This window comes from Suncus etruscus, chromosome 8 (genome assembly GCF_024139225.1).
Source record: "Suncus etruscus isolate mSunEtr1 chromosome 8, mSunEtr1.pri.cur, whole genome shotgun sequence".
Taxonomy (NCBI): Eukaryota; Metazoa; Chordata; class Mammalia; order Eulipotyphla; family Soricidae; genus Suncus; species Suncus etruscus.
The window spans coordinates 108,057,957-108,082,518 of NC_064855.1; the positions used below are offsets into that span (position 1 = coordinate 108,057,957).

Here is a 24,562-nt window from a genome sequence, read left to right on the forward strand (position 1 = left end):
CCTTCCACTTGTGCCACCACTCCAGCCCCATAAACTATTTTTCTAATACTAAGAAATTAGAAGCACATAGTGCTTACATTAGGAAGGAGATAAAATGATTATCATAATAAAATATATAAAATATTTTATATCCATATGCTTATAATTTGTAGGGAAATTCCCTGGAAGATCTTTTATAATATCAATTTGTGAACAATTAAGTAATTGATATTCTTGAATTTTTTTTACGGACTTATTGAGATAAAAGTAACATACCTTAAATTCACATATGTAACCAGTAGAACACCTTGGATTTCACATATTTACATAGTGTGCAAATATATTTATAATCTAAGTTGATAACATTTCAACATCCTAAAAGAAACTTCAAATCTCATTAGCCATTCCTCACTATTTTCCATCCTCTATTTTTCTAAACAGTCCAAAACATAGGGGAATAAGTAAAAGATTTCAGAAAGATAGTTCAGGCCACAAAGTTAACAAAAGAAACACAAACAAGGTATATGCACACTCTGTATTTGTCCACCCTCATGTCCACTTGTATTTCTAGTCCTTTTCCATCCCCAAACTCTCACTTCTGAAAAATGTGTGGAGTGTAGTATGATACTGCTAAATCACGATTCATGGTTTATTGAAATAGAAAAACATCCTGATAAGAGTTATTTAAAAAATCATGTCATGATCAACTTCAGAAACTTACATCATTATTTACAGTAATAAATAAATGTTTACCTTGAAATATATAAAATGCTTAATAAATGTCAAGTTTCTATTCTTTCGATGTTAATCAGCTTATTTTATAATAATAGAAAGATATTTAATCTTAGAAGCATCTGCTTCAAAAACCTACTTAACTGAACATATTTATGTTGAAATAACAGTGGAGAATACATTTATCATTTTCATTGAAGATATTTTGTTTGTATAAATAATTAGATCATAGATTACAATCTATGAATATGCATAAATTATAAGTAACTGCATGTAATTTATTTTTATCTTAAAAGGTAGAAAGATATATATAACTAGAGAGCAAAATGATCCCCAGCACCTCATATGATTCTCAAACCTTACCAGGAATGATCCCCAAGAAGAGAAGTATATCTAAAATACTGTTGAGTGTGGCTCAACAACTACGCCCCCTAAAAAAATGGAATGATATCAACACGTTTTAAAATAAACACTACAAATAATAGGCATGTTATTTATAAAAAAATAGAAAATATGTGAATATACATAATAAAATTATATAAATCTATATGTGAATTTACACTCTTAACTTTCGGAAAAATGTAAAAATATTATAATACATCATACTCAACAATACTGGCAATACATTTTTGAGGGGATTTTGGGTCACACCCGGCAGCGCTCAGGGGGTACTCCTGGCTCTATGTTCAGAAATCACTGCTCGGGGACCATATGAGATACTGGGATTCGACCCACTGTCCTTCTGCATGCAAGGCAAATGCCCTTCCTCCATGCTAACTCTCCACCCCTGGCAATACATTTAGAATAAAAAAATAAGTCTGCAATATACTGCTCAGAAAAGATCTTTGCAACAAAAGTATTTTGAATAGTGGAGAAGATTAAGTATAACATTTGTCATTTTATTAATGTAACTGGTTTGATTATTTTTTTAGAAAACTTATTTAATTTCACTCATTCACATTGTAATTTAATTTATTTTCCATAAAGTGTATATTTTATTTAATAATAATCTTAAGGCTATAAGGACTTTAATTGGGTTTTGTTTGTTTTCTGTTTTGCTTTGTTCTGCACTCTGGGATTATTTCTGGTGGTGTTTTAGAACCATCGGGGGTGTTCATACATATTATGATTTGGCTTATTTTAGCTATTGTTTAAAGAGTTTAAAAAAATCAATATTTGTAGAATAAAAGCCCTTTGGATGGGGCTTGGCTGGTGGTGGATGGTGATGGAGGGTGAGAGGACTTTATCCTCCAGCCCAGGCCACCTTCAGCAAGTTCAGGATAGCACCAGGGAGAAAATCCACAGACAGGTTCCAACAGATATCATCTTTATTCATGGCCCTAACCACCACATGTGTGGCCTATAATCTTAAACCTATTTAAGCATGCTCTCCTCAGCTTGCCCTGCATTTTAGCTTCTTTCAGCCATCTATCTCTCCTCCTGCTGCCTCTATCCTCCAATCTCTTCTATTCAATCCCTCCTGGCCTTCAGGCCAAACCTTTTGAGACCTCCCCAAGACCCCTCCCAGAAAAGGGCAGGTCTTACCCTAAGGAAAAGTTATGTAGAAGATGGGAGTGGAGTGGCAAGCATTCACATATCATTATGTACAAATAAATATAAAGGCTTATTTAAAAATTCTTAGGCAAAATTTATAGTACCCTTGGGACTGGAGTGATGGTGCAGTGGTAGGGCATTTGCCTTGCATGCAGCTAACCCAGGACGGACTGGGATTCAATTCCTCAGCATCCCATATGGTCCCAGAGCCAGGAGCGATTTCTGAGCGCATAGCCAGGAGTAACTGGGAGTGGCCCCAAATCAAAAACAAAGTCATAGTGCCCAATTTTAATTTTATTTGAGTTATTACTAAACATCTAGAAATATTTATTAACAAATGCAATCATTTAAATTTTTTTAACTATTTTTTCCACTAAAGTATCATCTTCTCAGTGATTTTCAAATATTTTTTATATTTGTTGACTACATCTTTTTCTGTTTTTAAAAATTCAATAAGGTGGGCCCAGAGAGATAGCACAGCGGCATTTGCCTTGCAAGCAGCCGATCCAGGACCAAAGGTGGTTGGTTCGAATCCCGGTGTCCCATATAGTCCCCCGTGCCTGCCAGGAGCTATTTCTGAGCAGACAGCCAGGAGTAACCCCTGAGCACTGCTGGGTATGACCCAAAAAAACAAACAAACAAAAAAACAAAACAAAACAAAAAAGCAATAAGGTCCAGAGAAATAGTACAGCACTTAAGGTGCTTGCATTGCGTGTACCAACCCTACTTTGATCCCCAGATTCGTATATGACTTTCCAAGCACCACCTAGGAGCTAGGAGTAATGTTTGATCATCATCAAATTAAAAACTGAACAATACAATAACACTAAAGAAATATTTATTTCCTACATGTTGACCTGAGATGCACAGATGTAGTCTATAAAAAACTTAAATAAATTTAGGCAATGATACAAACTCAATATTGATATCTATGAGTTCACTGGAAATGCAATAACATCTAAGTATCAGAGAAAAGTAGACATTCTAGTTTCTTTGCTTTATGTAAAAATGTACAAAGTTTTCCATTTTCTCTTGAGTTCTGAATTTAAAACTCTAGAATTTACTTTCTTTAATAGAGAACTATTAAATATTCACCATATTTTTATATTAAAATATTAAAATATTCACCATATTAAATATTCACCAAATATTTGTTCCAGATACTTATTTTTCTTAATAAAATAATATTTAATTGTATTACCCTGTGTGAACTAAAATGGTCATGTATGCATTATGTTAATTTTTATTATGCTAAGCTAAGTGACAAAAATGATTTTTTAAGGCATCTGATGGAGAAAACACACTTTCCTTTGTCATTTCTTTAAAAAGTTTAGACCAAGGGAGACAGTAAAAAATGATAAAAGAGATGCAGGGGCAATATTTTATTTTTGTTGCTATGATGAACTATAACAACACTTGTTTGATTTCACCCAGCACACATTTTAGATGTTTGAGTAAAAAAGAAGATAACATGAGATGGTTAGAGGAATTCCTGTCATTTTATGGTTGATTTGAGTCTATACTATAGTCACAAAATTCATAACAAAATCACCAATCATGTACATACATCCAAGTAATATGAGTGGACAGATTCAGCTAACTTGGTTTTCTAAGATTTTTGGTGTTCATTTTATTATATTATTATTATTATTATTATTATTATTATTATTATTATTATTATTTGGGTGGGGGCGTCAAATCTGGCTGCGCTTAGAGGTTTCTCCTGGCTCTACACTCAGAATAACTCCTGGTAGGCTCGGGGGATCATATGGGATGCTGGGATTCGAATCACCATCCTTCTGCATGCAAGGCAAATGCCCTGCCTCCATGCTATCTGTCCGGCTTTTTATTTGATTATTTTTAACTTTTAAAAGCGGCATTAATAAATTATCACAAAAGTAGGAGATCTAAAAAAATCTTTTAGAAATACTAAACTAATCAAAGTAGACTCGATTATAAAGCAAATCTGATGTCTCCCCCATGATTGCGATTTCAATGAATTATAATAAAATATCTTTTTTGCATGAAAGAAAGGGAGACTTCAAATGTTTCCTACCTTTTTGAAGCCATCTCTGAGTTTGAGTTAATATTCAAATCCGTACAATGATTCCCATTGGGCAACAATTATGTCTGAATCTGGGCAACAAAGTCAATCAGATCAGAATTTAATGCCAAAGAGTTCATTTAGAGCCTTGCCTGACTTTCCTTCTGTCTCAGAAATCTTTGGGAAATTAAAATAATTCCCCTTACTACTTGGAAAAACCAAATTTAACCAGAACAGCAGCCAATATGACTATAATAATAAATATTCAGAAAGTAAAAGGCCAAGTTGCTCATAAGTATGTTTTAATTAAAAAGAAAAAAAAAACTTTAGATACTATAGAGCCACACCGTAAAGGACATTGTTGGAGCTAAAAGTTCTTAGAATACTAAGAAAAATTGCAAATATCTAAAGTACATTTCCAAATGTAACTTTAATTTATGTACTCAAATCTTTTCTAAGTAGAACCATAATATTGAAAAGAGTAATGCTTTTAAGACATGACCTTAGCTAGTTATTCATAGCACTAGTCATAATAACATCTTCATCCAGTAAAGTAGTACCGTAATATATGGAGTCTAATAACCCTACTTAAAGCAATTACATCTTTCTAACATATTATGTTGCACTTAATTATAGACCAATCTATTAATTGCTAGGATCATATAAATATGAAGAATAGATAACGGGAATGTTAATCGCTTATTTTGTTCATGAAGTCAAGAAAGAGTTTATAGGTGAGGGTTGAGCAGATGGTCTCATGCGCCAGGATCCTGGCTGTCTCATTACCAAAGAAGCCACCTCAATGCTTAATGCCTCCATTTCTTTTATATTCAAAATAAGAATGACCCAAGTACATTATATTTCTTGGAGATATTGTGAAGGTTGAATGATTTAACCTGCTGGATGTGGTTTGAACAACATCTGGCACATACTAAACAGAAAACAAAAAGTCACTTACTTGGGTTTTGTTTGCTTTCTCCCTGGTTAGCATTATATAAATTATTAGATTTATTTAAGCTATATTGTATTATTAATTTCACCATTTTTAGTTAATTTTTTTTCTTTTTAAGAAATGCTGTCTTCTATATTTTCTGTCCCATGGAAAAAATCTTAAAAGAACAAAGAAGACTTAGATAAATAGGTTTGGATTTTCAGTTGTCAAAGTGAAAGCCCTAAGATCTTCTTAATGAATTGGTCCCTACTGTTAAGAATAAGATCTGGTGGGCCCGGAGAGATAGCACAGCGACATTTGCCTTGCAAGCAGCTGATATAGGACCAAAGGTGGTTGGTTCGAATCCCGGTGTCCCATATGGTCCCCCGTGCCTGCCAGGAGCTATTTCTGAGCAGACAGCCAGGAGTAACCCCTGAGCAATGCCGGGTGTGGCCCAAAAAACAAACAAACAAAAAGAATAAGATCTGGGAAATTGGTGGTGGGAATGTTGCACTGGTGAAGGGGGGGTGTTCTTTACATGACTGTAATCATACAACTATAATCATATTTGTAATCACGGTGTTTAAATAAAGATAATTATAAAAAAAAAAGAATAAGCCTGAATGGAGATACTGTGAGGAAGGAATCAAAGGCGGGGAGCATGTAGTTTTGGATTGTCATCTGAATGGATGAAATTCATCTGAATGGATGAAATTCCCTTTAGTGCCAGACACATAACCTTATTGTCAAAGTATCTTATTTTTCCTGATGTATTTTACTTTTTAGGATTATAACCTATTTATTAAGGACCAATGGATTTAGTCCCTAATGTGTTGCAAGGAAAACTGTAAAATAGTTTTCACCTGCTAAAGAAATTCAGAAAGGACTTGAAATCTTCACTTTGACGTTCCATAAACATTAAAGTAGAATCCAAAATCTAAACTAATAATATTTATCAATTCAATAAATTGCTCTATTCAATAGCTTTCCTATTGCCACTCCTCATATATAATAAATAATTCTCCTATGAAGCTCCCATTTATGTCTGCTCACTTTTCTCCCAGGCATACTTGTTGCATTCCTACAACATCTCCTCAATATGCCAGTATTGAGACAATAAGTTTGTTTTCAGTTCTTTCTATTTTCTCTCCACTATCAAACCTCTGGGGCCTGGTTTTCCTTATCCTCTCCAATTTATCCAAATTCTATTAGGAATGCAAAATAGAAACCATACTCACTCATAACCATAGCACCTTTTCTTTTTCCTCTTCCTCTCTTCTTCCATTTATAAAAGGAGCTAGATGCATGCATGTATTCTACATATCTTAAACATCACAAACTTCACAATTCTCAGGTGGAGAAATACTGAGTGAATTAATGTACTTGCCTTGCATGGTGCAGATGTACTGGAGTTTGGTGCCAGCATCACACATGATTCCCTGAGTAACTCCAGGGGTGATCCCTGAGCACAGGGTCATGAAAAAGTCCTAGGCTCCTCTGGATATGGCCCCAAAATAAAACAAAAATAAATCAATAAAAACTTTGAAATTCTTCTTAGTGAAAACTTTGACCTCCAAAAAATCAAAGCAGACACATTCGCCCAACACATCTGATGATTTTTCTTTGAACTCTTTCTTTTTGCTTTCACTCTGTGTGTGTGTATGGAGGGTGTGTGTGTGTGTGTGTGTGTGTGTGTGTGTGTGTGTGTGTGTGTGTATGGAGGGTGTGTGTGTGTGTGTGTTAGGTTGTATTTGTTTTAGGACAAACGTCAGTGGTGCTTAGGCAATTATTTCTCATTGTGTTGTGGCCGTGTGGTGCCAGTATTGAACAGTGAGCTCCTGCACACCAAATATGCACTTCATCACGCGAAGCCATTTTTTCTGGTGTCTTTAACAATGGAAAAATAGCTTTTAATTCATCAACAATATGAGAATTATATTCCAATCCAAAATGATTAAATAGTTTTATTTTGTTACATTTAATGAGTTCATTCTGGTGTCTGAGTAAACCAATCAATGTCATTTTCCATGAATACCTTATTAAACCTATAAACTACTGGCATTCAGACCTTCGTTGTAGCAGACATTCTGAAAAATTACTACTACATTCTAAACTTTAGTTTTAAAGTCTCTAAGGTAACATACTGGGGTCAGAATGATAGCACAGTGAGTAGGACATTTTGCCTTGCACATGACTGATCCTGGTTCTTTCCCTCACATACCACATGGTTCCCTGAGTAAATTTTTGATCGCAGATGCTGGAGTGGTGGCACAAGCAGTAAGGCATTTGCCTTGCATGCACTAAACTAGGACAGACCACGGTTCAATCCCAGGCATTTTATATGGTCCCCCAAGCCAGGAGCGATTCTGAGCGCATAGCCAGGAGTAAAGCTTGAGAGTTACCAGGTTTGGCCCAAAATGCAAAAAAATTAAAAATACAAAAAATTTCTTAGCACAGAGCCAGGAATAAACTCTGAGTACCACCAAAGATGACTCCCCAAAAAGAAATCCAAAAACTAAAAATAAAATAATTAATTAAAAAACAAAAAAAAACATTATTTTTCAGAAATAATAATTTTTAATTTTTAATATAAAAATGACCTTTATAAGCATATATAAGCATTATAAGCACATATAAGATGAGCATTGTTCACATAAAGAGTCCTTCCTCCAATAAATGTTACTTTACTTGAATTTTTTCAACTCTTTAAATTAAAATAACAGATAATTAGAGAGAAAGGGAATTAACAAGAATTCATCTTGTTTGAATTTATTCCCTTTACCTACACACAGTTTTCTGTTTAACTTTAAACTGAATAGAGTTCATTTTTTTTTGTTGTTGAACAAAGACTTGATTAATGTATTATCTCTAGCTTGAGCAAAGAAATCATGAATATAATTATTTAAATCTAATGCTGATTAATTAGTCTGTGTTATATTAGTCTGGGTATATGCTAAGATCAGATTTTAGATCTGACTTACATTAAAAATTTATTTTTAAATCTGAAGTGGTAAATAGGATTAAGTTCTTTATTTTGATAATGATGATATCTGTTGACATATTTTATTGATTGTGGTAGCATGAGATAAATTTTCTCTGATGTTTTTACTTTATTTGACACTCATTATACTTATTATTCTAAACACGTTTATCTATGTTTTTGACATATCTCTGGCATCTAGAAATTTACCTTTGAGGAAAAATAGCTTAAATGAACTTTTTCATTAGGCATTTAATTTTTCACCCATTTTCTATCATTGTCAACCACTACTCACTTTATTATTTCAAAATAAAAATATGAGGATTGACCAAACTTTAGGAAAAATAACTCTCCTATTTTTATTTTTATTTTTTTTTTGTCCCCCAATTCACAATACATACCCGGCAAGGGGCCTGTGTTGAGGTGTATATGGGGTGCCTTTACTGTACCTCCTCTTTCTATACAGCCAGTGTAAAGAACACAGCCTGTGGTAAGAATTGGGAGGCCTTATTTTATCTTTTATTTATTTTTTTCTTTTCTTCAGGGCAAACTAAAGTTGTTTTTTTTTGTTTTTGTTTTTTTTAAGTAAGAATTCATTTAAAGGACAAAATTGATTAACATAATAAGGTAAACTAATATAACATAATATAGTGACATAACATAACATATAATATAATTAATATAATAATAATACATGTAAGTCAAAGAAAGTTTCTGATTAAAAACACAATTTTCTTTTTTTTCCATAATGGCTTACATATCTTTCACTGTAGTATTTTGGGTACATATTCACATTAAATCAGGGGAATACCCATCACCTAATATGTCCTCTTCTCAATCAAAAATCAAATATACTGAAAATAGGCAGAGTCCTGTCTAGAGGCTTCCAACCTCAGTTTGAGAAAGGATGTGAAAAAAGTAATTAAAATACCACAACAATACACACACACACACACACACACAAAAAACTCAAGGAGGAAATAAAAAGATTCCTTGAGACGAATGACAATGAAGAGACAACATGTCAGAATTTATGGGATACAGCAAAAGCAGTACTTAGGGGGAAACTCATAGCATTACAGGCCTATGTTAAGAAACAGGAAAATAACAAAACCAACAGTTTAAAAGATCACCTCAAAGAATTGGAACAACAGCAACAGAGAAATCCAACCACAACCAGAAGGCAAGAAATTATAAAAACCAGAGCAGAAATAAACAACATAGAGACTAAGAAAACAATACAAAAAATCAATGAGACCAGGAGTTGGTTTTTCGAAAAAATAAATAAGATAGACAAACCATTGGCAAAACTTACCAAAAAAAAGAGGGAAAACACCCAAATTACTAGGATCACGAATGAAAGGGGAGAGATTACAACAGAACCCCAAGAAATACAACATATCATGAGATCATATTATGAACAACTATATTCAACTAGGCTAGAGAACCCACCAGAAATCGACAGATTCTTGGACAAACACCCTCTCCTATTTTTAACAGCTTATTGCCAAGCACTTAGGTAGATTATAATATATAAATAATTAATAAATAAAAATTAAAATATTATAAATAAATAAAAATAAATTTTTTAATAAAAAATTATTAAATATAATATATTTATAAATATAAAATATAAATATTTATGATATAAATAAAATATTATACTTATTTAAATATAATTATTATATATATTATAAAAATAATTATAATTATTTCTTAATTAAATCAGTTACCATGTAAAATATTAGATACCTGAGCAAAAACATGTCATTCACAGGCTAGCAGTTCAATGGCCATTTAAGAAGGGATATTTTATTCTTTGCAGGTAAATGAGCATTCAAGATCTTTTATTGTTTCATTGGATTCATAGGATTCCCTTTGTGTCTCCCTCTGTGGAAGAAGAAAGCATGTCTTACTCCTCACTGTCCTTAATTTGGGAATTACAAAAGTAGAACTTTACTATTTCATTAGTTGCAAAGCTACTAAAATTCAGATATTAAGTAGAAATTGTATTATATCTGTTTATCTTTCAGTGCAGTATAGACAACACTATTATTTTGAGGACAATTTTGTTCCTAATTGGTTTAAATCTGTATAGTTATTTTTGTTCTTTACCATCCAAATCATAAATGTTTCGGATACTATCAGATAAAGGTTATAGTCAGTAGGGAAATTGCATTAGATACCCAAACATAAAAGAAATGTTACCTTAGCAGTATTCATATATTCACATTTAAGAGTAAAGCAGTAATCTCGTGTAAGTATAACTGCACTTATTTCTTCTATAAGACCCATAAAGTAGCGTCAGTTTTACAAATATCCACTGACTATTCCCAAATTAAAATAGAATTTTTGTCTGCAATATTAAGTGCCATAGAAAAAATGTAATGGAAAATAGTCTTGAGAAAATCTGCACAGTTATATTGTGACTTCTAAAAGAGTTTATTTAGAATTCCAATTAATACTAGCAAACATTTATTTGGTGCCTACCTCATTCCAGGCATTATTACAATTTTTTCTAATTAAGCCTCATTATTATTGGTATTATGAACTCTATTTTTTTAAATCAAATAACCTTGGGTAAAAATCTTAGTCTAGGGACATATAAGCAAAGGATAACCAGGCCGACTTAATGTCATATTTCTTGTCTTGAAATAATAATGACATGAGCATACTTCTTTTTCAGTGGTACAGACTGCAAACAAATGTACTCATTGCATTGTTAATTTATTTATAATTCAAAGAAAGGATTCTAACAAAAAGTCTTTTTACCTCCAAAACTGATACCCAAAGCTTATCTGTTAATTGGAAGTCATAGTTAGAATGCAAAATTTCCAACACTCTTAAGGACATGTATTTCACATTTATTTCAATTAAGTGTTTTTAAGTTTGCATTATTTTTAACAAACATTAGATTTAAATTCCTCTCTAACTTTTGTATTTTTTTTCTGGAACTTCAGAAAGAATTATATTTTCACTTCATCTTTATATTAACAAGGTAGCTTTATATTTTAAGTTTAGTTTAAGTTACTTTAAACTCATCTCAGGACAGATTTCACACTTTTGTCTATCTCTAAGACACAAATATGGACTATGCTTTTAAGTTGTTTTAATGAATTTTCAATGTATTAATTTTAGTCTACTTTATTAAGTAGATTTATTGTTATTCAGTCACTTAGTACTTTGTATAATCAAAGCAATAAAATCTAACTTGTTATGGAAGAACTAAAACCCAATAAATGGGATTAAGTTCTGCTTAAATGGAAATTGTATTGTCATACTATAGAACATCTATTACATTGAGCCCTTAGAACAGTTTATTTCAACTTAAACAACTGAAGTTCCTCTTGACTAGGAAAATGAATTCATGCTCAGAATGGTTGATTTTCATCTTAGAAATCACCAGCATCCCACATTCTCATAAAATTAAAATGTTTAGAGGCATACTTTAGTAGATCCATGCTTCCAACTTCTTTAAATCCCTTTCTGATTTTCTTGGAGCTAAAAGAATCAAGGATACAACACAGACCAGAATATTGAACAGAGGAATATTGAAAATAAGAAGTCGCTGCCAATTTATTACATCATGACCCATGGGTTTTAAGGGGCCAAAAAGAGTTGAAAGTTTCAAAAGTATTGATCATAGCCTTGAAAGATGCTAATGCATTTGAAAGTCTGGCATCATGAAAAGAGAAATGGAACAGTATTTGAGAACATTGAGTCTTTTCCCTAGTTTACAAGCTAATCTGGTTACAATGCTATGAACTGCTCTTCTGTGATATCAGTAAATAAAAATCCATAAACATACTCTTTTCCAAGACATAAATATTAAGAACGAATACTTCAGTTGCTTGATTCCTTTTTTTTCTCTGCCTTCAAGTTCCCAATTTGAAAAGTTAAAGCAGTAAAAACCACACTGAAACCAAAAGATGAAAATCTAAATAATATGCTAAATACCCAGGCACCTAGTCTGCTAAATTTATGCTTTCAACTTGGAATTACTTGACTATTATTTAAATACTTGTAAAATATTCTAATTTGTCCAGAAGTCTAAGGAATAGCAGATATTTGATTACATTAAATCTTTTGATTACATTACATTTTTTATGATCTTTTAAGATTTATTTATTGAAAAATATTTGCGACCATCTGAAGGGACAGTATTGCTGAAGGTGATAAAACTTTGAAACTTCCTTGCCATTTACTTTCATGAATGAGGACATCTTTGCCTGTGTCATGCATTCTCACATAATGGACAATGTTGTTACTTTAAACTTACATGAAATTCAATTTTATTTATTTATTTTGGTTTTTGAGTCACACCCGGCAGCGCTCAGGGGGTACTCCTAGCTCTACACTCAGAAATCGCCCCCTACAGGCTCGAGGAACCATAAGGATACCAGGATTTGAACCATCATCCTTCTGCATGCAAGGCAAATGCCCTACTGCTGTGCTATCTCTCTGGCCCCTTAATAGTTTAATCTTGTTTTCATGACTAAATTTTTTAAATAGGCCAACAATTTCTTAAAATTTGATGTCATTTCATGTTAAATTTGATCACATATATTTTTAAATAATATATATTTAAAACCATTATTTAACTCATGGGCAAAAAAACCATAATCTTTTTAACTGACAGCTTGTGGGGGCAAAAAATGTTATCTTAATTTTTGTTTTAAATCAGATATTTGAACCCATATTGATCCCATTAAATACAAGTCAGGATGATTTAGCTTCTGAATGTGATACACACTATAATAGTCTCTCTCAAAAAGGGTCCCTGTGCTAAACCATAAAAACTTAATATACAGATGACATGAAAAGGGGGAACTAATGTTACAGATGGTATTGGGTCTCCTTTAAAACAATTCAGCCCAACAATTTTTCTTCCAGCTTTAATAAGTGCAACTAATCTAAATGAAAGATAGTGAAATAAAGTTAAAGTCTTTAATTTGAAAAGAAAATATTAAAAATTGCTGTTTATATTTATTATATCACTGTAAATAATGTTTGGCATATAACTACTAAAGTAGAGATTGGAAAAATTATAAGACAGCTTTTTGACAGTAACTTTAAAATATTCAGAAGAAGCTGATTTTATTTTTATTTGAAAGTTCCATATCTATATAAATGCTGGCTATAATTTGCCCCATACAAAATAGAATTAAAATAGTAAAGAAAGATAATAAGTTCAGTATAAAAGTTCTTTTTGATTCAGTGTTAAATTATGAGAAAATTTGTAGCCTACTTTGTTTATGCAATGAAGATGTTATGAGACTATATATGAATTTTTAAAGTTCTAAGTTGCATAGACTATAAATTTCGTAATTGAAAATTTTTCCAACATTCTGTTAGTTTTGAAAGAATATCAGATGTAATAATCATAACATTGTGTGATTAGCATTACAATGTGTGTGCAAAGTTTGTGTGTGTGTGTATGTGTGTGCGTGTGTGTGTGTTTTGGCCACACCCAGCAATGCTCAGGGGTTACTTCTGATGGGACTCTGAGGACCATATAGGATGCCAGAAATGAACATATGCCTGCCTCATCCAAGTCAAATATTTTTTTCTGTTCTTTTGCTCTGACCCCAGACATACATGATAAAAGAGAAAATACAGGATAGAATTTAATGCTGACTCCATACTAAATACTTGAAATGCATTTGTTCACTTATGCCCTGCTACCATTTCTGTGAATTGAGATGCAACTTTCATAATTGGGATCATAGGAATCAATACCAGAAAGATTTCATAACTTGCTAAAGTTTCAAGTGCAAATACACTCAAAATCCATATTCTGGACTCTGCAGGTGGAATATAAGAGCTTAGATATATGGGCACATGAATGGTGTCTATAGGGGCTTCTAATTGTTCTGTAATGTCTCTCCATCAGATATTCTATGCATTTCTTTGGTTTATCTCAATCATTTCCTACTTGGATCTTATTGTACATCCTGTTGTTACCCACTTTTAAAGGATGCTATCTACGTTGATACAGACTACTATGACTTGTTCTAGCACCTCTCTCTTAATGAGGTCCATATTGAAGAAAACATTTCTCAAATTTTCCTATTAATATATATTATGGCTATTTAGATAAAGCTCATGAGCTACCCTTATCTTGGCCTCATCCTGAAAGCTTTTATTTGTGCTACAGAAACACTGTCAGCCACTAATTCTTGGGCAGATGTGCAGTACAGGAAGAATCATAGCATCTGAAGCTCTGACTTGAAGGGAGGAAAGGGGACCACCTCCTCCACTCTCCTAAACTCTACTCACCCACACAAAAAAAAATTTCAATGCAATTTAGTAAGTATAGATTATTTGCAGACAGAATTGCAATGTCAGTGGTACCTGCAAGAAAAACAAAACATAACTAAGAGAAACACTAGTCTTTTAAAAATTGATTTAGATTTTTTGTTACTTTGATTATGAACTGATAATGCAGAGAACTAACTAGAAGCATGGATCATTTTCAAATATGGGCTTTGACACGGTTTCTTTTCTTCCTATAATCACTTTATGATCAAATGCAGAGTATTTTAGCCTGCAGTTTCCAATTTAATTCTTGTGCTCATTTGTGCTATTCAATTGGACTCCATTTCAGCGACAGCGGGGCTGACAGTCAAGGCGCTGTTATCCAGGACTGCAAGCTGCCATCTGCATATTTCTCACCATATGTGTTTAAAGGAAGACATTGTTTTCTACATGCTGGCTGGAGGTAATATTTGACTATCAAAAAAAAAAAAAGAAGGGCAAAATCAGAATATGATGTCACATTGCCAGCAAATATTAAAATCATAAATAGATAAGTACAGGTCAAATTATCCATTTTCTACCGTTTCCAAAGATACAAAGATATTCTTTGAAAAGAGTGTCCAAACTGGAAGGAAATAATTAATTTAAGATGATTATCAATTAGAAATTAACATTTGAAAGTTATTCTGATCCAGCCATTTGTGATTCGAAATGAGGTTTCCTTTTGATGTATTGAGTGAGGTTCTTTAAAAATAATTTCCCTGGGCAGGCAGAACTCCATCTGTTTCTTCTAAAATTCTTTAGTAACATATAATAACAACAATTGAAAAAAAATACTTGAAAGCATTGGCAAATTTGGTCTTATAATTCAAGTGTAAACAATTTGTCTACTTTCCATTTAAATTATATCCTTTGCGATATAATTAAAATGTGTGTGCATGTAGGGGTGTGTATGTGTGTGTGTGTGTGTGTGTGTGTGTGTGTGTGTGTGTGTGTGTGTGTGTGTGAGTTGCCTAGTATCAAACCCAGGACCTCACACTGGTAAAACAAATGTTCAACTACTGAGAAATGTCTCTAGCTTTTCATTTAATTAACTAACACAAAAGAATCTCAGAATAGACTTAGATACAGAGCACAGAAAGGCAAGATTAAGCCCAGTACATTGATACAAAAAAAATCAGCACAGAAAGACTTCACAAAAATTCAGGAGTCTGAATTTGAAATTCCTCATCTATGAAGTCCTCTAATATTTTTATAACATTTCTTTGCATGGCTTGTGAAGAACTTTTGTCTCGAAGGCTAGAGCTGCCTGTAGCAACAGTCACATAAATGCTGAGTTCAGAATTTGTGTGAACTTTATCAGGGAGGAAACAAAAACTCAGAGGCAAGCAAATGGCCATCAGTCATGCGTGCAGTTGATAATAAGTGATGCATCTGCTTCTTTTGACTTTGAGGCTTGCTCTTTTAAAAAAATGGTTGTATAATGAGTCTAAGGTTTTGGAGGTAATCCCAGCCCAAAAACTTCCCCTGTGCTAGTAGAGAGTATGTAGATAGCATTTGGAAGGGGGCTGGTTTTGTCCATTTGCAAAAATGAAGGAATTTCAAAGAATAGGATGGCTTGAGAATTTCCAGGAGGATCATGGAACATTGTCTTAAATGCTGATCCATGCATAACTCCAATACACCACTCAAGATAACCATGAAGGAGGAGAAAAGGAATATGAACATTGCCTGGCAACAAAATGAATCTGGAAACAATTGAAAGACTTGAACTGGAGGAGTCAAGTAATAAATATAAGGAAGATAAGTAAGTAGTACAAGCTTTTAAGAAATAAAAATTTTTTCCTAGGTCAGTAAGGTAGAACATTGGTAAAATACTTGCCTTCCAGTGGACCCAAGTTAGATCTCTCATAATCCCTTATATTATGGTGACCCCCATCATAAATGATCTCTGAGTATGGAGCCTGAGTAAGCCCTGAGCACAACAAATCAGTATAGCCCCAAAGTACCCCCTACAAACTTCCCCCTCTTCATAAAAAGTGAAGAAGGAAATATTAGCTTTTGGTTTATCAAATCATGCATAGATAACTTTTATGCTATAAAGGTAATTTAAATGCAAATGAGTCTTAACCTAAATATGGAATATCATTGTTTTATATGTTATTGCTGATGCTTGTAACATATATAAAACTATGTGCTATCATTCATGTTAAAAATTTGCTTAGGGACGTACACAAGTTTGATCCCCGAAATCCCATATGGTCTCCAGAGCCTGCAATGAAGGATTTCTGAGAGCAGAGGCAGGAGTAACCCTAAAGCACAGCAGGGTGTGCCCCCACCCCAAATTCACTTAGTATATACCTCTGATCCATGTAGGTAAAATAGCCTTACTGATTATTTTAGCAAAGGAATGGTAAAACTGAAACTATAAAAGAAATTGATAAATCATTGTAATATCAGTTTAAAGTTGATAACAATGGGAGCTCTGAACCTTTTGCAATGTCAGGGATCAGTTTGGGGTTGGCTTACTAAAAGGAGTTTTTACTTTGCCTCCTGTCCTAGCTTTCTGGCCTGACTTACGAGTAAAAAAACCAAGTATGATGTATAAAGGTAATCATTTTGCACCATTATATCTCCCAATGTCTTGAATATGATGAATAAAATACAGTCTAAAATCTTACATTGAGAATGTTAAAACATAATTAAGAAATCGAAAACCAAGTGCTTTCTTTTTTCCCAAGAAAACATGGTATTTCTAATTCAGATATTTGAAACAGAAAAATATTTTTGTTTTTATTTTTGCTTTGTTTTTGAAATATGATTAGACAGTACGTGTTGATTTTTCTTCAGAATAAAGTATTGGTTCTGATGTAACCAAATAATAGGATTATCATCTCTCCTTTTTTAATGGTAAAAATGCTATGCTAAAGAAAGGCAGTTTTCCTTAGGCAAAAGGAATTCATCAAGAAGGCTATAAGTTTCCAGCAGTCTTGTTGGCCTCTTTTAATGGCATTACCTTTCGCTAGTTGGAATTTTGCCCTTCGAGCACAAACTGAATACCACTATTTTGATTCCTCTGCTGGAAGCAAAATACTGCTGCAGCATTTTTTTTTTTTGCTGGAGAGTTTAGGGGCCATAAAATATATTCTGTTATATCTATTGGGGTTGTGAGAGAATAAAACTAGTGGGGGGGTTCTTTTTGAAAAAAAAAATACATTAAAATTTCTACGATAATTTAAGATCTAACAATACTTTAAGTATGAAAGACTATGGGCCAGAGTGATAGCACAGGGTTAGGGCATTTGCCTTGCACAAGCAGACCTGGGTTCAATCCCAGGCAATTCAGAAGCCTGACAAAAATAATTTCTGAGAACAGAGTCAGAAGTAATTTCTAAGTGCCACACAGTGTGGCCAAAATAAATAAATAAATAAGTAAATAAATAAATAAATAAATTCAATATGAAATATGATAAAAAGTATTATTGTTTATATTAATGCTTCTCTCAAAATTTTGCTACTCAATATATTATATTTTCAATAGTTTTTTAAATAGGACCAAGGATAAGGTACCGCTTGCACATATCTTCCTTTAATTTGACCACAGTATCACATATATCACATATGGTTCCTCAGCGTGGCCAGGAATAGTTTCTTAGCAGAAAACACAAACCCTGAGTATAGCCAGTTGTGGCATCAAGCCATATAGATAGACACTGAGGTTACATAGATATATATAGAGAGAGTTTTGTGCATGTATCTCTATGTAACTTCAGTGTCTCATAGGAAAAAAAGTCTGTTAAGACCATGTTAGTGGCCTAACTATATCTAACTAAAGTTAACAATAATGTTAGTAAATATAGCAACTAATAGCAAAATCTAACTCTTCCACCAACCATTAACAGAATTATAGTTTTCTGGCCCTGCATCTCTTCTCCCAAAAAGATATAATTTGGGCAGACCATATATTCAGATATCGGCATTTTTCAAGTGGTAAAACACATTTAAAATGTTTCTAGTGACCTGACGCTTGCTAAAATAATATTAAAATAATTAATAGGCTTTGATGTGACCAATTTAATTTTACCAGTAGCACTCTGTAACCAAATGTTTAAACTTTATGAGACCATTTGTAAATGTGTGGAGGTGGAATTTTATTGAAATTATCAGGGAATTTGTTCAAGTAGAATGCTTTTATTTTCCTCTACACATGTTAAAGACTATAGTTATGGGTCTGATCATGGTCAGTAAAATGCATGCATAATTTTCCTCAGATGTGAATGGTAATTTTAAAGTTTACAGTGAACATTAAATATGTAACAGATCTAAAAAGTTTTGTAAGGCTACCTGAGCTTTAGCTAAGCATTAACTAGCACACTAATTACTCCAATCACGATAAAGCTAGAAGCCGTGCTCAGCATGTAATATAAATGCATTACACTTCTCCGGGGACTGGAAGGTAGCTTATTTTTGATTATATGTTTATTTTCCGATACTAGTTCTTTAACTCCTATTATATTTGTCAATTTATTGCCTCACAGTTTTATATGCATTTTTCAATACCTGCTCTGTGATAATGAATTGCTTTCCTGGGAGCATTTCTCCTAAGCAAACAGCACAGTGCCTCATGTTTTCAGTAGAGGGCGATAGAGTGACATTAGAGGAGAACGTGAGTTTTTCATGTTTCTAGACTCTTCACAGGAATCAGCAGGGTGGGTGTGAGGGTTACTGGTGCAGCTAAGCTCTAGCAGGTGCCTTGTGGTCTGTGGTCCGTTAGAAACTTTGCAGCCAAAGCCCTGCCTGGATACCTGCCTTTCAACAGTCATTCATCATGGCTACTGAAGACTTCTCTTGTCATCACCAGCTTCTTACCCATTCTCACCACATCCAGTTGGTCTGTATTCTGGAAGGTGCTTCTTGTTTACCTGGTGAATGGGGATTAGAACTCGTCCGGGCAAACCAATGGACTTTGCCGCCAACCAGTGAACTTCTCCAACAGTTGGATAGATCTGCAGGATTCAGACCTTAGTCATGAGGTTCCAGACCAATTGCCTTTCCATGATTGCTCTTTTGAGTCCTAGGAAGACCTTTCTAATGCGATTGTTATTACTCTCACTCATGGCTTCATACATCTTCAATTGAAGATTCCTATATTTAAAATACACATGATGACTGTTCCATAGACTTTGAGAAATATAGATCCTTTAGGGATTACTTTGAAGAACCTAATATTTTATCCAAATTTTGAATTTGGTTAACTATTTTTTTTTGGTTTACTCCCCCCCCCCCAATAATTCTAGAAGTAGGTCTAAGGGATCCCATCAGTTCATTGACTTAACCAAGTCACCGCATCACTCAGATTGGGAAAATTGCGGTCATTGAGCTTGAGATTCCTTTTTAATTTGAAACACTAATACTCAGGAAAAAGCTTTTTTATTGGGAGTGTCATTTCAGCTCTACATTTCACGGAGGTTGGATATGAATCTCATTGATGATGGCATTTTATTTGGGGCTAGGGAAGAAAAGAGGGAAGTGAGAGAAAATTAGGAACAAAGACTTAGTTGATCAGAGAATTATGTGACTATGATTTCTTTAATTTCCCTCCTATTTTCCATTTGCATTTTACTCACTTGTTTACATGGAATTTAGAACCTTTGTGTTTCCACCCTGTAATACAATTTGTCCTGAACATTTTCTCCCCTTAGTACCTCCACTTCCTCATTGACAAGGTAACATTAATGAATTCCTATGTTCTGTTTTATTCTATAACGGGTTAAAAGTGCTCTTGTAAAAACTCTGCTTAAATCTCAATTTCTGCAACTATAAAGTGACCTTCCTTAAAATCAATATTTAAATTATTATACATTTATCAAGGGAAAAATAAAATGGTAATACTTTGTAGACATCGTGAAAAAACTCTCTGAACTTAAGGTTATCCTTAAATGTGGTCACTGGTATCCTTAGAAGAGAAATAAGTGAAAGGTTAGAGCACAAACCCAAGTAGGAAAATGACCATCTGGGAAATGGAAGTAGATACAAATGATGGAGCCATGAGCCAAGAGGTTGGAAAGTGTCTTTGCAAGCCACTTCAGAGAAATAGGACCCACCCAACACTTCATCTTAAACTTCTGCCCTCCAAAATTGTGATAGAAAACACTGCATTTATGTTGAGTCACCATGTGTGAGGTGAATGGGTAAGGCAGCCCTAGGAAACTAACCTAAATAGAACCTGATTATCTACTTGTCTGTCAGAAGTTCCCCCAAATCTCCAAGCCAGTCTTAACAACCTGGTCCCTTGTTCATCTGAGTGCCTTTTGGCATTTATCAACATTTTTTTCTTATGATAGAAAGAGAAGTGAATTACTTTCAGTCTAAATTAAAAACTTTTTAAGGTACATGTTTGTATGTGTGTGATAACATATACAATAACTCCTTATTGAGGTATATGATTCAGGCTCTTGATGAGATACAAAATTTATTTAATTAACAAAAGTTGTTCTCAACTGTTTTATACTCCAATCTAGTATAGTGCTACCAATTGAAATATAAAACACATCATGTGAGACACATGGGAAATTAATTTTTCTCAATTTTTATTAGTGAGTTATAATTGACAAATAATATTACACTAAATGTGTAACATAAGAACTCAATATTTGATTCTACAATATAATGATCACCAAATTAAGTTCAGTGATTGTCTGTAACCATACATCGTTAATTTTCATCCAGAGATAAAATATTTTAAGATCCATTCTTTTAGGGACTTTTAAATATATAGTATAGTAGTAAATCCTAAAATAGTATCCAAATACAATCTGTCGTCAAACTTGGCTTGGTATCAGGACTGGCTATATCAAAAAAATTAAAGCGAGGAGAAAGGAAATTTAATTTCAGTTCCATAGCACAGAATGTCTGATGTCCCCAGATACTGTGGTGGTGAACAAAATGAATTTAAAATGAAAGTCAATCAAGACTGATACATTTGACAAGTTACTTACTCAGCTTCCTTGCTCCCCATGCCATTTCTGTACATATGTGGACATATATTATGTTCTTAATTTTCCACTGGATTCCTTTACGGGATCCTTTTTTGAAATATCCCGCATTCATTTTAGTTTTAGCCTGAATTTGTATAAAATAGCTCTTTATAACATTAATTTTTAACTTCAAACCCTTGGAGACCTAACTGTGCTTTACAAAACCTACCATTTCTTTCCTCCAGCAAAAATCATGCCGTGATCTGTTTCTGCCAGGAAAGAATTAGATATGTAAATGGGAAGAGGGCATTGGAAGACTGACAGCACTTAGAAATAGACTGGGTGGCCACATACAATTTTTTCTTCATTAAGACATTTTAAAGTTTAGTTCTCACTGTGAAGATAAATTAAAATGAAAGAAATTTTGTTCATTACCACTGCACTAAGTTCCCTGCAAATGCATAGAGTTTTAGAAATGAGAAGTTATGTGGCACTTCTGCTAAGCAAGGTACTCAGGACTAAGGCAATAGAACATGCCTTAAGTATCTCTCTTTGATGTTAGAGCCTGAAAATCAGGCATTAAAAATGAATAACCCTGTAACTCTAAGAAAAATTAGAACAAGTAAAGTATAATTTAATGAATCCCTATGTGATAGGAAACCATAGTTCAAACCGTTTGATATCAGAAATTACCCTCCATCCCTTAACCTCAAAATACATTAAAGCCAGCTCAATTTCAGTGTCACCCAGTTCAACTTTTCAAATAATTCCAACACACATTGATCTTTTTCATGGAAGAACTTACCTGTACTTATCTTTGTCAATCATCCATATACATGAAACCCATGTCAATCATTCATTATATACCACCTTGTAGAAATATCTCCCTCTCTCATCTATATATACCTTGTTTTTTTGATTGAGATTACAAATTTTGGAGGTAAAGAATGATATCACAATCTTCTTCAGTATTCTTCACTATAATAAATGCTTTGAAAAATTGAATTGAGGGGCTGGGAAGGTGGTGCTAGAGGTAAGGTGTCTGCCTTACAAGCGCTAGCCAAGGAACGGACCACGGTTCGATCCCCCTTTGTCCCATATGGTCCCCCCAAGCCAGGAGCGATTTCTGAGCACATAGCCAGGAGTAACCCCTGAGCGTCAAATGGGTGTGGACCAAAAACCAACAAAACAAAACAAAACAAAAATTTAATTGAGGTCAACTTCTAAATAAAATAGGTCAAACAGACAAAAAAGATTTTTAACTTGCAATTTTTCAATCTGATTGGCTCTATCATTTCATCTACACTGCTAAAATTATAGCTACCTACTCTATTCACCTGCCATTAGCAAAGTCACCTTGGTACATTATATTAAAATCCATATCCTATTTACAAAAATTCTCCTTGAATGCTTCTCTTGTGAGATTTTGATGCCCTTTACTTAGACTATCTATGAAGGTATATCTAGAAAATAGTTGGCAAGATCTATGATTTCACCATTACCCAGGTAAAGAAATTTCTTTCAACTCAGAGCTGACACATTATACAGGATAAATATATCCCATATATAATAAGAAAAATATAAATATGGTTATGTATATAGACATATGAATATATTTGTCTATATGTGTGTATTCCTGTCAATGACCTTTCATAGTTGGTATAATTTTCTGTGTTTGCAGATATAAAAATAACCCTTTGACATCATAGTGTAACAAAACCAAGATTCAATAGAATAAGAAATGGAGAACTAGACAAAATAAGTGGCAAAATATGATACTGGTCACAAGAAAAATTGAAAGAAGGATAATGAATGAAGCAATAAATTGCTAACTATAATGATATTTTATATCTTCTTTGGAACTCAATAGGCACCAGCTATATTAATAATTGAATGTTTTAGATTCTAAACATTGGGGATAGAATATAGTATAGTAGATAAGACATTGTCTTCCATGCAGCCAACCCTGGTACACTTCCTGGTTTTATCATGTGATCCTCCAAGCTCTACCAGTATTGAGCTGAGTACAGAGCCAGAATTAAGCCCTAAGTATTTCCATGCATAGTCTAACAAAAATTATAAATACTGTGCATTCATTAAATAATGAGTTGATGCCATAAAAATCATTTTACTCATAAAATATCTTAACATTGAAGATACCAAATAGCTGAAATTTGACCTAAATCTGCTTTGACCTCTAGTTTTCTTGGGGTTGGGGAGAAAGTACAGCCTGTAAGGGTGCTTGCCTTAAAAGCAGTTGACCCTGGTAATCCTGAGAATCACCAAGTGTTATTCCTGAGCACAAAACTAGAAAGTCCTGAGTAGATTTGTTTGTAATCCAAAGTGTCCCCCCAAATAAAATAACCCACAGAAACAAAAACAAAGCACCTTCAGTGCTCTGGGAACAGAGACCTAGGGATGAGCATTCCAGAGCCAAGTATGAGTGTTCCTTATTAGAAAGACAAGTACTAATTCCCACTCCAGCTGATTTGTAGACTTGCCACCCACATTTGCGTTAGTCATTTGAGAAACCATGTTATAACTATAGTGCATTCTCTCTCTCTTCTATTCTCTGTCTCTCTCACACACAGACAAAACTGCAGCATGCCACCTTATATCACCTCATATCACATAATATTACACCACTCATGCCTAGAATGACACAGATTTGGAGAGGAACTGATGATTGAATGAAACTTGCTTTTTTTGAGAAAATCAGAAAAAATCTGACCACAGACAAGCTCAGCTATCTGTTCTTGAACAGGAGTAGATGTAATTACCATTTCTTTTGAGGGGATTGGAGGCACACCAGTGGTGCTCTGGGCTTGATCTTGGCTTTGCGCTCAAGAATTACTCTTGGTGAGGTGCTAGAGATAATATAAATTATGAGGGATGAGACCCAGATCAGACACATGCAAGGCAAGTGTCCAAACTGACTATATACTATCATTCTGGCTCTATCATTTCTTTTTAGTATACAATGCAGAGATGCAACTCAGGTCTCACATGTATAAAGCATGCATGCATGTCATAAGTGAGTAGTAATATTAAGGCTGACATCTGTGAGCAGAGAAAGTCTTATACATTAGTGTCTAATTCATGCTACT

The 24,562-nt window shown here is 33.6% G+C and overlaps 1 protein-coding gene and 1 non-coding gene across 2 annotated transcripts in view; one reads left to right on the top strand and one right to left on the bottom strand.

Annotated features, from left to right (window-relative positions):
• The window catches only part of GPC5 (glypican 5), a 1,503,836-nt gene that overhangs the window by 1,207,748 nt on the left and 271,526 nt on the right, over positions 1-24,562 (top strand). The window lies entirely within an intron of this gene.
• On the bottom strand, positions 8,595-8,727 carry LOC126016556 (small nucleolar RNA SNORA51). The gene has a single exon (XR_007498350.1). It is a non-coding gene; the product is annotated as a small nucleolar RNA SNORA51 (small nucleolar RNA).